At 41.4% G+C, this 14,702-nt stretch overlaps 1 long non-coding RNA gene across 1 annotated transcript; it reads left to right on the forward strand.

The window, feature by feature from the left end:
- Nucleotides 1-2,777: 2,777 nt before the first annotated feature.
- LOC119197455 (uncharacterized) lies at nucleotides 2,778-13,198 on the forward strand. The gene is made up of 3 exons (XR_005114411.2): nucleotides 2,778-2,896; nucleotides 3,027-3,110; nucleotides 12,836-13,198. It is a non-coding gene; the product is annotated as an uncharacterized LOC119197455 (long non-coding RNA).
- Nucleotides 13,199-14,702: the final 1,504 nt, after the last annotated feature.

Consider the following 14,702-nt stretch of genomic DNA (forward strand, 5'->3'; position numbering starts at 1 on the left):
TGCCAGCAGGCACGCTGGAAGTCATTCAGAGTTGGGGCTGCTCGGAGAACGTCATTCTAGATAATGCCGTCAGACTGAATGCTTTGTGTATATTGCTCTCATTGCAATTGCCAGGATTATTTAGATTTAATGCTAATTAATAGCACACATTTTCAACCTCCCAGAAGAGTTTAGGTTCCTCACCCAAGAACATTGAGGCTCGCAGTTCTACATCATTTTGGACAAACTGTGGATACACTGCAGGGCTTGCTATGGTTGAACTATTACTTCCTTACATACAATGACCTTTGCCGGAGTATTTATTTTGGCCAGGTAATACATCAAGTGAGAAGTAGGGTCATGTAGGCCGGCGTGTGATCACACCTCTTTGCAACCGGGGGAGTCGCCCCCTGCTGGCCAACTGGTCGTCCAGTGCGTTCAACTCCTCTGAATGCTTTTCACACCGTTTAAACATTCACTGCCAATCACAGGGACAATGATTTTAGAAAAGCAAACGTAAACATCCACAGAGATTATGTCAACACCACAGTCACAGCAACACAGACAAATACACAGAATCACTCAATCACTTTCCAAAATGTTAATATGTATATATGTGTATATTTTATTTGGATTCCTGTTGACCAGAAGGCCTCTATAATAAAAAAGTTGTGACGCAGCATCTTCAGCACAGCACTAACACCCTTACTGAGGTATTTCTCCCTCTCTCTTTGCAAAAGCCAAGTGAAGCTCATGTTCCATGGTTGAAGCAGGTGAGAGTGTCAGAGCTAAATGGGTACGACAGTTTCTGCATACTTTGCATTGATATGAATCCCATGTCATGGCTTTTAATTGTATGTTTCTACTAAGTTACATATAACATATAAGATGTACAAAGTTTTACAGAAGAGAACAATGGCGGCTGGTTTTCTTCAAAGTGACATCTAACAAAATAGTTTATGATTTCCATACAACGGTGGTTTACTTTGAGACAAATGCACTAATGTTGACAAAAATGATGTGTTTCACTAGTTTCCTGAATTTTTTGACTGAGGCCGATTTCTGTACAATTCTGTAGATTTATGGAAAAGACAGCATGTGTAGGAACACGTTTGTGTCCTTGTTCATTGTCGCTCTGTCTGTCCACATCCCTTTCTTTCCTTTTATTCTTACCTCGCTCTCTCTCACTCTATCTTTCCACACTACTGGGTTTTAATCACTGCTGTAATTGGCAACCCCCTGCTGTGCATGTGCACACACACACACACACACACATGCATTGCTAGAGGGATTTGCAGCAGCTAGGCGTGTGTGTGTGTGTGTGTGTGTTGTGGGGGCAGGAGAGAGAGCGATATGGAGAGATAAGGATAATGAAAGAAGGAGAGTTTCAGAACTGCGGGCCAACTCACCAACTCAACAATCTGTCTGCTGTGAAGCATCGTGAGGAAGTGGAGCTCTGCAGCCAGATTGTAATTATCTGAGAGAAAAAAAGACATGGCTCAAGATTTACTACGGAACAAAACGTTGTGTTTGAGTTAACTTGATGCCGCCTCAGCTTAGTCAAATTAATAATTAGCCTTGTCATACAGAAAGTATGCCACACACTATTTATTTTGGAATGGATCCTTGAGCTTTTAATGGACGCTGAGCTAACTTGCATTAATAGAACAGTATGAGGCCTCCAATTAATTACATATTAACACGTAAATCATTAGATTACTCTGGTTATACAGTTTATTTTGATTAAGTTTTTCTTTTAGTTCCAATCTGCTGATATAGTCCTGGAAATGTGTATCATTATTAATAGAGAAACAGCTGACATGGTATACAAAATCACTGAACTCCCAAATGATATAAATTGATTGTATTTGCTGATATTTATGATTTTACCATTTCAGATTTGATCCTAGCAGCAGTAATGTTTAATATGGTCGCGCTGTGACACTCTGGAACATGTATTGATTTCCACAGCGGTGTTATGCAAGTAACTTAGAAGCTTATTGTGTCTCCTGTATGCTTCATCAAAAATGTACATTTAAAGTCTGCTTGCAGTGACAGCTGCAGAAAAGATTGCATAAAAGATGCTGTTTTAGTTCAAAAAGTTAAACACACAAACTAATAACTTTAAACTGTCATAAAAAAGGCCAAGTGCTGCCAAAAATCCTTTCAAATCACTTGGTACACATGCATTTCCTTTAAACATTTTTAAACTTCTATTACTTCATACAGGGATGGCCACAGTAACAGGAGCACTGTTTTACATTTTATAACTCTCACTAAAGAATCCCTCCCTTGTGAATGTCCTGAACTTACTGTGGATTTTCTCAGAGAGGCCATCATTTTTAGGGCTGTAGTTTGTTGTGTTGTTCCCAGTTGAGGGACTGAGTTCCGCACCCCCTGCCCAGCACATCCCGTTCCTCCCCATTATAGCACCACAAATCGGCCGACGCAAACACAATTGAATGTGTTTCATCAGTGAAAACCGTTTGTTGGAATGTGCTGCTGAATATATTGTGGCTTATTGAAACAGCAGTTGCCCACCAAATCCTACACTGTGAGAACCATGAGACAATGGCTATGCTAAACCCAATGCTAGAGGATCCTGCCTTTATGGTTATCATGCTGCATTGGCTGCAAAAGGGAAAGTTTCATGCTGGTGTGTGTGTGCGTGTGTGTCTTTTATGTGGGTCACCCCACCATGTCTAATGGCCCCTCGCTGTGTGCAGCGTCCTGCGCTGAGCTGCTCCCCTGCTGTCACACTCTCACACACAAACAAACGCATGCACACAGCGGGGGAGATTTCGGGGTGTCCCTCACCCTAATACCCTCGACAATACGCCACCGCCGCATCTGTTGCTCCTCTCCTCAAAGCTGAAAGTTCAGTCAGCGAAGTGCTAGCGTGTCTCTGCAGAGATGGGTGACTACTTTTACACATTTTTTAACTGCATTGCAGATTATTGTTTCTTTATTTTGCCCTAAATTGACTGGGGCTGGATCTCCAGGATGAGCTGATGACGCACTCTTTGTGTTGTGTCTGTGTAAAACAGGGAAGGCTTGGCCCTCTGCAGGCCCCCCCGTCACACAGACACACAGAAAGTCACTATCACACTGCTAGCAATTGCCCGAAACAGGTGAGCATGTGCACTACACACATTTAAAACATCACTTTTTTTATACTCTATTGTGCATTTGTAAAATCCAGTACTCTATGAAGTGGTATTACATTTTTGAATGAAACCGCTAATTTGCATTGTTATGAGTTATTAGCTAACACCAAGCTAATGATCAAATCATGGTATCACTATATCTAATGGATCCATATTACTAGTCGGGCCAGGAGAGGTTTTATGTGTAAACGTGTTGTGTCTGAATTTGTGTTGCTAGTGTTTGTAGTGTTTTGCTCTGTGTGTCAATCCGGGCTCTTACAACTGTTTTTGGAGGAAAAAGATAATCATTCAAATTCTAGCACTGCAATTTCTATTTGCAACCAGCATTGCGGAATAATCTGAGGAGGAGAGAGAGAGAGAGTGGAGGGGGGGGGAGTAGAGGGGGATTGATGAGGTGCAGAGCGAGAGACGAACACCGAACACCGAGATGGTGAAAATTCGGATTTCCATCCCCAATGTGCACCTGAAACAGACACACAGCACATCAGCAAGATGTATGGAGGACGCTCACAGGCCCACACGACAAAGTAAAGTCAACGTCCGTGCACGCTAAGCTGCTGCACACTCCAAAGTGAAAAAGGCACGTATAAATAAGCCAAACCACGGCCGCACGTTTCCTTGGATCCGTAAAGCACGGAGACGCCGTCTCACGCGCAGGAGCTAAGGCTCCGCCGCAGAGGAGCCGGCTGCGTCAGAAGGTTTTCACACTGCGGCAGCGTCTCTTTGTCTCCCTGTCGACCAGCCCGCTGTGAGACGGGAGGCAAGGAAACATGCTTTTAGCGGACGGCAGACAAGGCTTTGGCATTTTTGTTTTCTATGCCTCAAACAATGTTGTAATATCTGTTATACCATCATCTTGGGTTTTCTTTTTTTTCCCCTCTGACTATTTTTACTCCAGTCAGGAGGGTGTACACACACACACACACACACGCGCATGCACACGTGGAACGATGCATCGATTAAACCCGCCGCCGCGCTGTGCGTTTCCCGGTGACGTGCGTACGCGCAGTAAGTGAAATACATGCTAACACATACCTGGTGTGTGTGTGTGTGTGTGTGTGAAACCATTTGTCTGCACGGTAGTGGGGGAAGGCGACCTGCTGTCCACCTGTCCGCTGCATCAGCTGTTGTGCAAACACACACATACCAACCACAGGACCACGTTACAGCATGCATCTTAATGCAAAGCCCTGCTGCAACATATGCTGCATTTGGAAAGCTTAAGTATTATTTGAAATTCTTTTGAGGCTGGAGGGTTTCATTCTTTACTGATTTTTGATATTTTGGCATTTCTAAAGTTGGGTGTCATGGCAGCTATTTGTCACCACTTTTGGGTTTCTTATATATAAATTGTGTCATCAGTTGGCCCCCATCTCAACAAATTCAGCAACACTATCTGATCTAAATACAATAGGTAATGCCCTGCAAAGCCCAGTCTGTGACCAGCACAGCAGCTTCCCTGCCTTTTTTTTTTTTACCTCGCAGTTGACAGGCATGCACCGCCTAAAGAGAAAACCCACTTCAAGGAAAAAAGCATCAATATGTAACACACGTGGACACAAAATGAAATCCCAGAAAGACACCGAGCCGCGGAGAGCGGTTCAGATGCGTGGAAGGCCTCGGTGAGTGAGCGTTTGCCATTGTGTGATGAACACAAACACAGATGCATTTAGGCTTTGATTTCAGGTTGCTTTTCACTGCTCGCAGTGGGAGCTGTCCTGAAGAAACAACCCTCACACACACACACACACACACACACACACATTATGGACTGGACTGATAGGATTAGAGACTGGTGCTATAGTCACTCTCTCGGTTTCTCCCTCCCTCTCTGTCTCACTCTCTGTCTCTCTGTCTCACTCTCTGTCTCTCTGTCTCACTCTCTGTCTCTGTCTCACTCTCTGTCTCAGTCTCCCTCTCTGTCTCACTCTCTGTCTCTCTGTCTCACTCTCTGTCTCTGTCTCTCTGTCTCACTCTCTGTCTCTGTCTCTCTGTCTCACTCTCTGTCTCTCTGTCTCACTCTCTGTCTCTCTGTCTCACTCTCTGTCTCTCTGTCTCACTCTCTGTCTCACTCTCTGTCTCTCTGTCTCACTCTCTGTCTCTCTGTCTCACTCTCTGTCTCACTCTCTGTCTCACTCTCTGTCTCACTCTCTGTCTCAGTCTCTGTCTCTTTCTCCCTCTCGCCTGCCAAGCGTTGATTATTCACAAGGTTAGTTCCTGATTGCCTGTAGCAGTAGCAGACTCAGGTTCATTATCTCTCCGCCTCCTTTCCTCTCCCTCCCGTTCTGTCCTTCTCGCAGTAGGTTGATGCCTGATGGTCGAGCAGGAAACAGACAGGCTCACTGAAGATTCACTGTGTGAGATGTAACATTATCTTTGTCTTTTTAAATCTTAATGGTGAACAAAAAAGAAATGTCACAGTTAAAGCTAAATTAGAGCGCCTCAACAGTACAATTCTCAATTATATCTATTAATGAATTGTGTTTCTACTACTGCAGTATTCCCTTAATTTCCTTTTAGCCAAAACACTTAATCCCGCTTTTGATGTGATAATTAGGGAATTTGATTAAGGATGAAGGGAAAAATCGTATTGTTTAAATAATTAAAACATGTATTCACCCTGCTTTAGTAATCAATCCACCTATCAGCATCGAACTATTGAGCTAGCTGCCTATCAATAAAGAAAATGCACTTTTTGCATTATCAAGTCCACTCTATCATAGCACAAAATATGATTGAAACATTTGAGGATTGGAAACAGCTCTCATTAATCTTAATAAAAATACAGCAGAACCTGAGGCTGATTTGGTGGGCCGCTGGTGACACTGAGAGTGTTCTTGTGTTGGAGGGAAGCGGCGCTCCTGCAGGAGGCTTCAAAAGGTCGCCGCCGGCTGCCACAGAGGCTCCTTGTTAAAGCCTCACACAGGAATTACAGCACACATGGCGAATGATTGGTTAGAATTACCTCCGCTTAAAATTTCAATTTCGTACACATTTGCTCATGAGAGTAATGATCCAGATATTTGGTTACAGACGTTCCAACAACAGCTGAAGCCTTATTTGTTTTGTTCCTCATTTGCTGTCAGGATACTGAAAGAGTGTTAGTTTTTCCTCCCTGTCCGAGGAACAATGTCCCCATTCTGAGGAGAGTGCGGGTGTGGTGTTGACACATGTTAGTGCTGGCTGATTAGTCGACACATGAAGGTACACTGAGCTCCTCCATCACTATTCAGCCATTTTGTCTCAATGGATGTATGTGTGTGTGTGAGGCTTTTGTTAAGGTAATGCAGAGAGAGGGAGAGAGAGAGATGGAGAGAGAGAGAGAGAGAGGGAGAGAGAAGACACCGTGAAAAATGAGACGGACCACAGCCGAGTCCCGAAGACCCGGCGATGCTTTTTTTTTTTTTTTTTCTTTTTTTTTTCTTTTAATCGGAATCGCACAATTTTAAGCATTTTCACCTCAGGAGTCTGTATTTTATAAAAGGAGGGAAGCACTTGAAATCCCATGTTTTAGTGATAAATTGGAAGGAAGGTGTTGCGTGAGTCTGTTGTCTATTGTGCCTTAAGTGGATTAACGGAGCGGTCACGGAGACAAACAGCCAAAGTGGCAACCAGAACCGTTGTTTACAAGCGCGTGTCGCATCAGATTTTCCTACGATACTGATTTGTTTTCTCAAGCTTTTCCCACATGAGCGCGCTGGACTTCGTTGTGTAATCTTTTTCACAAAAGCATTAAAGTTGACACGGTCACATCCCACAGATTTTCAAACATTTTATTCATTTGAATCTTCCTCAATATTGCATTTAGTTAAATTAAATTTTGTTCATATTATTGTAAGAATAGTTCAGTATTATTTTGAAATGGTGAAAGGAAAAGACTATTTCATAATATAACATTTTGGATTTATATTTCATACCATGTGCTTTGGAAAATAGGAAAATGATGTGAGCCACTGTTCCTTTCTGGTTTTTACATTTTTACATTCAATTCTTGTTGAATGTTAATGGAATTTCTTAATAATTGTTATTTTATTGTTTTTAAATACACAATCTCTATTTGATACACACTATTCCAGTAATGAACAATTTTTCTTAATGCGTCATTATAGCATTTTATTTAGGGGTACAGTAGGAAATATATAAAAAAGGAAAGATATTACTCATAATTTTCAAGGACACACAACACAAACTATTCACATCCGCACATTTCAATATCAGTTTGAATCAAACCAAATGTGATATAAAATAGTTGTTTCTTTTACAACAAATACATCCGGAACAACAAAGAATGGATTATTGTCAGAATAGTATTAATAATACACCCAAATCCTCAACTCAAGAGACTATAATGTTAAAATCATTATTATTATTATTATTACAGTATTTACTGTATCAAGTCTAAAATATTCTAGATACTTGACTATTAACATTAAGCGTGTTTTTTCTATTTTTAATTATTACATGTATATTTTTCATTGGATCAGCACAATGCATTCCCTGACTGACTGAATTCTTGGGAATAATAAAAACATAAGAATTGTGCTGTATTTAAAAATGAGAAGACTTTACGTGTAGAACAGCTTAGCTCCCCCTCTGGTTTCCGGGTAACTTAACATCTTAACTGCACCTCGTGTGATGGCTCCAGTTTGTGGGCAAAGTCAAATGAATGTTATGACGATAAGCAAGTACTTTTTTTTCTAAAAAGCAGGCACTTGGCAATCACCTAAAACATGTTCCGAGTTTAATCTCTAAAAGGATGTTCCTACTACTGTAGATTCTTAAGAGTAAGAAATCCATTTAGTGCAGGTCATTTTATGGGGAATTAAATGTATGCCTTACCTTTGTATGACCGTTATCACAGAGATTCAAATTAGAATCATTTTAAGTAAGGCTTCTTTCTTATTTCTCATTATTGTGCACATTTCACATGTAATACATACTCAGATCTTTCAGATACCTTATCATGCTGTTTCTTATCTCCACAGGTAATAAATAGGTATATATGTGTACACTCAACCTTGCCCTTCAAGAGATCAAAAAGATACCATTTCTATGGTTTCTTAAGAGCTGTGAATTAGATGATGGTGTGACATAATCTCAAGGCCTCAAAGTCACATCAAGCCAAAAAGCATCTTTTATTCCATTTCTCTCCTTTGAAATGAAAAATGATGCCATTGGACATGAGCTGCTGCAGGTTGTGTATTGCTGCGCACGGCGGCACATTCCGCAGTTAATGTGTTACCTTGTTCAAATATATTTGTGCAGTGATTACTGCAAATTCCACCTTCAATATTCCAGCTTCAGCATTTCATATTTTCTCAGTTTCTGTGTGAATGGTTTTGTGTTGAGAATCCTTAGATTTTCCATCAAATTCAGATTCATAGTAACTGCTTAAACGGTAGGACCGAGGATGCGTAATAGAATCTGCCTCTTTTCTGATGTTTGGACACTTTCTTGCTTTCCTTTTTTTTCTTTCTTGTGTTATCGAGGAACACGATCGAGGACGACAAACACCCGCTTTTGTTTGTCTTCCTAAAGCACCGAACGAGTGGTAGAATAATACGATGATGGTGAAGATGCACAGTCTGTTACAGAAGAGACACAACAAGGCGTTTGCGTGTTGAGCCAAAGGATCTTTTAGCGTTTAAAAGCCACGTCTTCCCCTCAGCTTTTGGAATCTGTCAGGTCCCCGTTAGCTTTGTCCGAGGACAGTGCTGTGAGCTGCTATCCATGTCCAACCATCTATGGAGACAGCCGGGGCCTTTTTAAAACTGAGGTTTAGCATTTCACATGGCCCCCCTTTCTGTTGTCTATGTTCCACTCCGTATGGTGAACACACACACACACACACACACACACACACAGTGAGTCAGTCAGACCTTCGGAGGATCAGTCATGCTAGAGGTCGTCTTTGGGCCGACTTGACATTGTTGTCTTTAAGCTGCTTTGGATCCAGAGGAGAAGTTTAAAGGACAATTTCAGATAGTTTGTTCAGGAAAAAGGTATTTTTTTACAGGCTTTCACACGTATAGCTCGATTTCTACGGGGGGGCGTCAATTCACCCTCGGCTCCCTTTCATGATATGAATAGAGACTGCAGTTGATTTGCTAATGACAGAGTGTTCACTCTTAATAAGATGGATATAACAACCTTGTCCTTCTCCATATTGACATGTTTGGATCCAAATTGGCTGCGCAAATTGATTGAATTGGCGGCGAACTGGAGCCAGCCGTGCAGGAGGTGGTTTTATGCTGCGGAAAGATGATTTGAGATAAACGGCATTCAGCCGTTCATGACAGTTACGTTGCTTGAAATTGTTGAGGCGAACAGAATTGGGACTGTTGAATGAGTGGAAATACATTCTCGATCATTTATTGAATTAATCTGAACGTAATCAGTGCTCTGAACGCTGTCTTCATTTCAGCTGTTGACTGGCTCGGTCAGTCTCATTTTATTAATTACACTTAAATCATATTGCGTGTGCATTCTTTCAGTATTTTCATTTCTATTTGGCATCAACCTTTTTTTTTTAAATATTATCCAAAGGAAGCGTAGTAAATTTTTCTTCTCAGTTTATAATGTAATTCTATTGTTAGAATTCTCAAGGTGTAAATGACTGCTTTGGTTGTAAAGTGGTCAGATATTTGTGTTGGTTTTCTTAAGCAAATAAATAACCCAGATAGTTAATGGCAATAGTTTATTCTACATTCTTTCCCTTCCTTCCATGCAACAACGACTCACTTTAGCATTGCAAGATTTAAAACACATTTGTAATATTATGCCTAGGAGTCATTGTATTATTTTTAAATTACATTTCTCCTTGTTATTCCCCAATCAAACTACAATTTACACTATTTTGGCTTGTGTTATCTTACTTCATAATGATACGACAATAACAAAGTGCTGCGTGTGTGACGCAAATGGCCTTTAAGTCCAGATGTGACTGGCTTTAATGAGCAACTGTTGACGAGAATCCAGCTGATGAATGACTTTTAGGAGCTATAAACCCTTCAGCTCCAGTATTCTGCATGTGGAGTTTAATTTGAACATGACATCATGTAATGAATATCAGGGAGAGATTTGGTAGCTTAGTCAAACACTGTCATGTTGATTGAAATCCAGGGCATGCGCTCTCTTTCCCTCTGCCGCTCTCGTACTTGATAAACAGAAAATTGCTGTGTAAATGATCCAAAAAAACAACTGGGACTAAAGTCTGTGGCCTTCCTCGTCCGCGGGGCTCGCTGTGGCTCACATGTCGTCACGTCGTTGCTTAATGGCCACTTGAAGAAATCTCAGCGTGAGTTTACGGTCACATCCTAATGCTTGCACGCCACACGCCGCTCGCTGTACTGTGGCTTTCGGCTAATAATTCGGACTCCCAGACCTTCAATTGCAGCGTGTTGCCTCTGTGTCTGTGCAGCATAAGAGTGCGGGGTGGAGGACTTTTACCATGGCAACCACTAATGCAGTATAGATGCAGGGACTTAATACAGGATCCATGGCAGGCAGGTGAAATGTCATCCAGGCCGTTGTTGTAAATGAGTGCTTTAGATGTCTATTGTGGTCAACACTAAATCCCGTGTGGTCGTGCTCTGGAAATGAGGTTGCTGCATTAGTTCAGCAGCACAGCATCTTTTCTCCTCAGTGTCCTTTCAGCAGCTAGCAGATGAAGAAAGAACCCCCCCCTCAACATGGCTTCCCATACCGCATTCTAGCACCACTTTGTGTTTTTTTTTTTTGTCAGCTCTGCCGCTGTGGTCAAGTGTCTACTTCACATTGTTTCCTATATCGGCTTATACCGCCCAATCCTTATAATCCACTGTAGCCTGTCAAATATCTGCTTCCTGCTGTGTCCTCTCACCTTCTTCTGGGATGTGATATCTGTAGCCTCCTCTCCCACCTCTTTGCACATTGGATTACAACTGGGACATTTTGAAAGGTGACTCCTGGAGTTTTGATTAAAATGACTTTCTGGTTGATTATTCATCAGGTTATTGCTGTCAAAGAAGGGAAATTGTAGCAATTTCACCTGTGTATATTCTGATGATGCAATGTCCGCATGTAATGTGTAAAATAAATTCACAGTGCACTCAAACATGCTGTAGCAAACCAAAGGCAGTGCTCCTTAATATTTGATTCAAAGCTAATTATGGATCATTAAGTTCACCCACCGCTTCATTTTTTATTGAAACAAAGCTATTAAATTCAAAACCAACGTGGGTATTTCACCTTGAAAAAGAAATACATTTCCGGATTGACACACATAAAGCTCTACAGTTCCCGTCAAATACTAACAATCATCAAGTTTGAGAGCCCCCCTTTTTTTTTGGAGAAAAGGCGCGAGTCACGAACCCTCTACACGACAGCGTCGGCCCAAAACAAACATTCCTTTCACGTGGCCTTGTGTTCAGTGCTTCCCTGACCTGCCCTGCTGTTGCTGTGTGCGTGTGTTCCTGTGTGTTCGGGGGGTTCGGGGGGGGGGGTGTTTGTTTTGTCTGCCCCTATCTATAGCCGAGTCCCGCCCCTTTCTTTCACAGTCAGAGAAAGGAACCACACCCCTCGGGCCTCGGCCTGGTGCGTGCGTGTGTGTGTGTGTGCGTGTGTGCGTGTGTGTGGCGTTTCGCTCTCTTGGGATTTGGGGATTTCTACTGCAGTCTCAGTTCTTAAGCAATCGCTACGCTACACCAGATATACATACAGCCACAAAATGAAGTGAACACGGGAAGGGCCGTGCAAGTCACCCAAAGGTACACAGAAAACAGAAATACCCACATATGGAAACACGCAAAGACAAAAGTGTGTCAACATGTTAACGCGAGCACACACACTGACACAAGACTGACACACGTGTGTACGTAAACAAACGGCTGTGTCTGTAGCCAATGAGAATAGAGCATGAATGGGACCTGTGCATTCCTTGTGAACCTCAAACTCCAGGGAGAGCAAAGCCAACCTGTTTATCCTGTTATCCTGGGTTCTGTGCTATCGTGGCCCCGTCCTCTGTTCAGTGGGAGTAGAAGGGACACACACACACACACACACGTAGACGCAGTTACCTCACAGGCAAGCATTAAGCCGGATGAGTGCATAAATCAGGACACTGTTGGTTCTGTCAAGGTGAGTGTGTGTAAGAAAGTACTAATGTATGCGATCCTCAAGGGTTTATGTGTGCTGTCCGTATTATAATTTTAATCTGCTTTAGCACATTTTCTGTTAGCTATGAGACACCCCTGGAAAACACTGCTGGGTAATTTATTCAATCAATATAAATATATTGACACTATTTTTATTTGACTATGTTGTCGGACCAGTTCCATGGGTAAATTATGAGAGATGAAGGTCTTTACCTCGTACAGATTTATACTATTAGCTGATTACTTTCAAAGTGAATTGACCTGCGCGGTGCATGAGGTTGAAAAGAAGCCAGATATCAACTGCAGAGATGCACAATAATTCAATCAGTATGGAGAATACATTTATAAATAACATGTTCTGCGATGCAAGTTTGCATTTGACGCTTTTTACTACTTAGAAAAAGATGTATTGTGTTTTATTGTAAATTAGTACAGCTATATTTTTAGAGTTTATTATTGTAAGCACATTTATTCACACACAATTACAGTACTTTTTTTGTAATACATCCTTACCATGCCCACCCTACCAATCTGCATTCATCGATTGAATTGCAGGTGTAGATACTCGTCCATTGATGAAACATGGATCCAGCTGGAAGGCCGAGTGCTGCGTGGCTTCCCTGAAGTGGAGCGACACCGGGTCAGTGGAGAGCCGTGACGTCAGTCTGTGTCATTTCAGCACAGCCTGTGGATGAAGGGCCATTTCACAGGCATTATGGATTAATCTTCAGGATCAAACACAATCGGATGTTAACCTCACATGTCCTAGATCTGAGAGGTCTCTTATGATAAACTAGGATGAAGAGAATTGAATCCGAATGTATTAGAACTGATGAAAATATAGTGTTTGTATATACACATCTGTCTCTGCCCAGTCCATGATCAACTTTAACTTTAATAAAATGCATTTGAACATACTGAAGTGTTGTAGTTTCTGAACATCCCCCCCCTTTCAGTTGGTGTATGATTACTACAAAAAGAAAAGAAATAAAAAGGAAAAACTCTTTTGAGCAGGCTATACAATCAAGTGATGGCTTGTTAAAACAAATGAAAATATGAAACTGTTGTAGTGCAGTTCTATTTAATAATCCACATTGTTGTTCATACCGTTTACACAGAACGCGGATTAACAGCAGATTTCCAGTCTGGTTCTGACAAAAACTTGTTGCATCATCTGCTGAAACACTGTCAATCCACCACTGTTATTTAAAGGGACATGATCCATTCATTGATGGTTATTGTTACAAGTACCTTCATTGTGTGACAGAAATAACATACAGTAGTGATATATAACACATGAGTCACAGAGACATTTACGTTTTGAAAGGTCTGCAAACAGTGGAGTAAAGTATGTCTGAATTGTGATGTATGATGGTTTAACACAACTCAGGTAAAACATTAAAATAAAAAATATGCCCCTCAACTCTAACATTGGATATGCTTCTTATTTTTCTGTGTTTCACTTCAAATTCAAGGTTGAAGCCAATAAAATTGACATGAAAAACAAGTTTTAGATGTCATATATTCCTACATAATGTTCGGGTAAGATGTTTTTTGTAAACATTTTTTTTTTTTGTCCCCCACCATTAATGCTCCTGTGAGATCACGTGGCTGCATCAACCGAGCCATTTCGTAAATCAGAGCTATGTAATAAACTGAGTGAAAGTCGTTCCCAGTGTGGTTTAAAAGCCATTCAAAATCACATCAATCCCTCTGAGCTGCTGTCGTTTCTCAATCTAACGACACGGGGTGGACTCACTCTGGGTGACGTGTCACACACTGCGTGTGCTGGCTCTGTTTAAACAATTCCTGTACATCCTATTGAGGGGGGGGGGGACTGCTCTACTGAATGTTTTGCGTTTGGCTTTCTGTAATACATTCCACTCACATACTGTAAATAACGCTTAATGAAATGAAGAAGACAAGAGGGAAGTTCGCCCAGGAGATTGTTTGCTGTTGAATGAAGGGACATTATGAAGGCAGCACGTTACCTTCTCTTCACCTACGCAGAGATTATGGGAACAAACACTGACTAGTGAACATGTGATGCAGGTTTCAATTTGTAGCGTATCCACTAACTTACTTATTATTGAGCCAAATAGAGAGTCGTGTGAAAATTAAAAGCCACAACTCTGTGATCTATGAATAAAGGGAAGATCAAACTATTCACTTGAAGGAACGTGTCTATGTCCATAGACCACTAATACTTTTAATGAATGTATCTGGCTTTTAATTAAGTTTCAAAAAAAAGATTGATCTAACTCTAGAATATTTTGGAAAAATGATCCTTTTAGCAATGCATGCATTGTTTCTATAATATACTTGCTGGAAGTCTGATTTTCTCCTTCTTATAGCATGACAGCAGTAGTGAGGATTCACTTCCTGGAACCATTTCCTGAGTGCAGGAGATCTGATCTCATTC

This window comes from Pungitius pungitius, chromosome 11, assembly GCF_949316345.1.
Source record: "Pungitius pungitius chromosome 11, fPunPun2.1, whole genome shotgun sequence".
In the NCBI taxonomy this organism is placed as follows: Eukaryota; Metazoa; Chordata; class Actinopteri; order Perciformes; family Gasterosteidae; genus Pungitius; species Pungitius pungitius.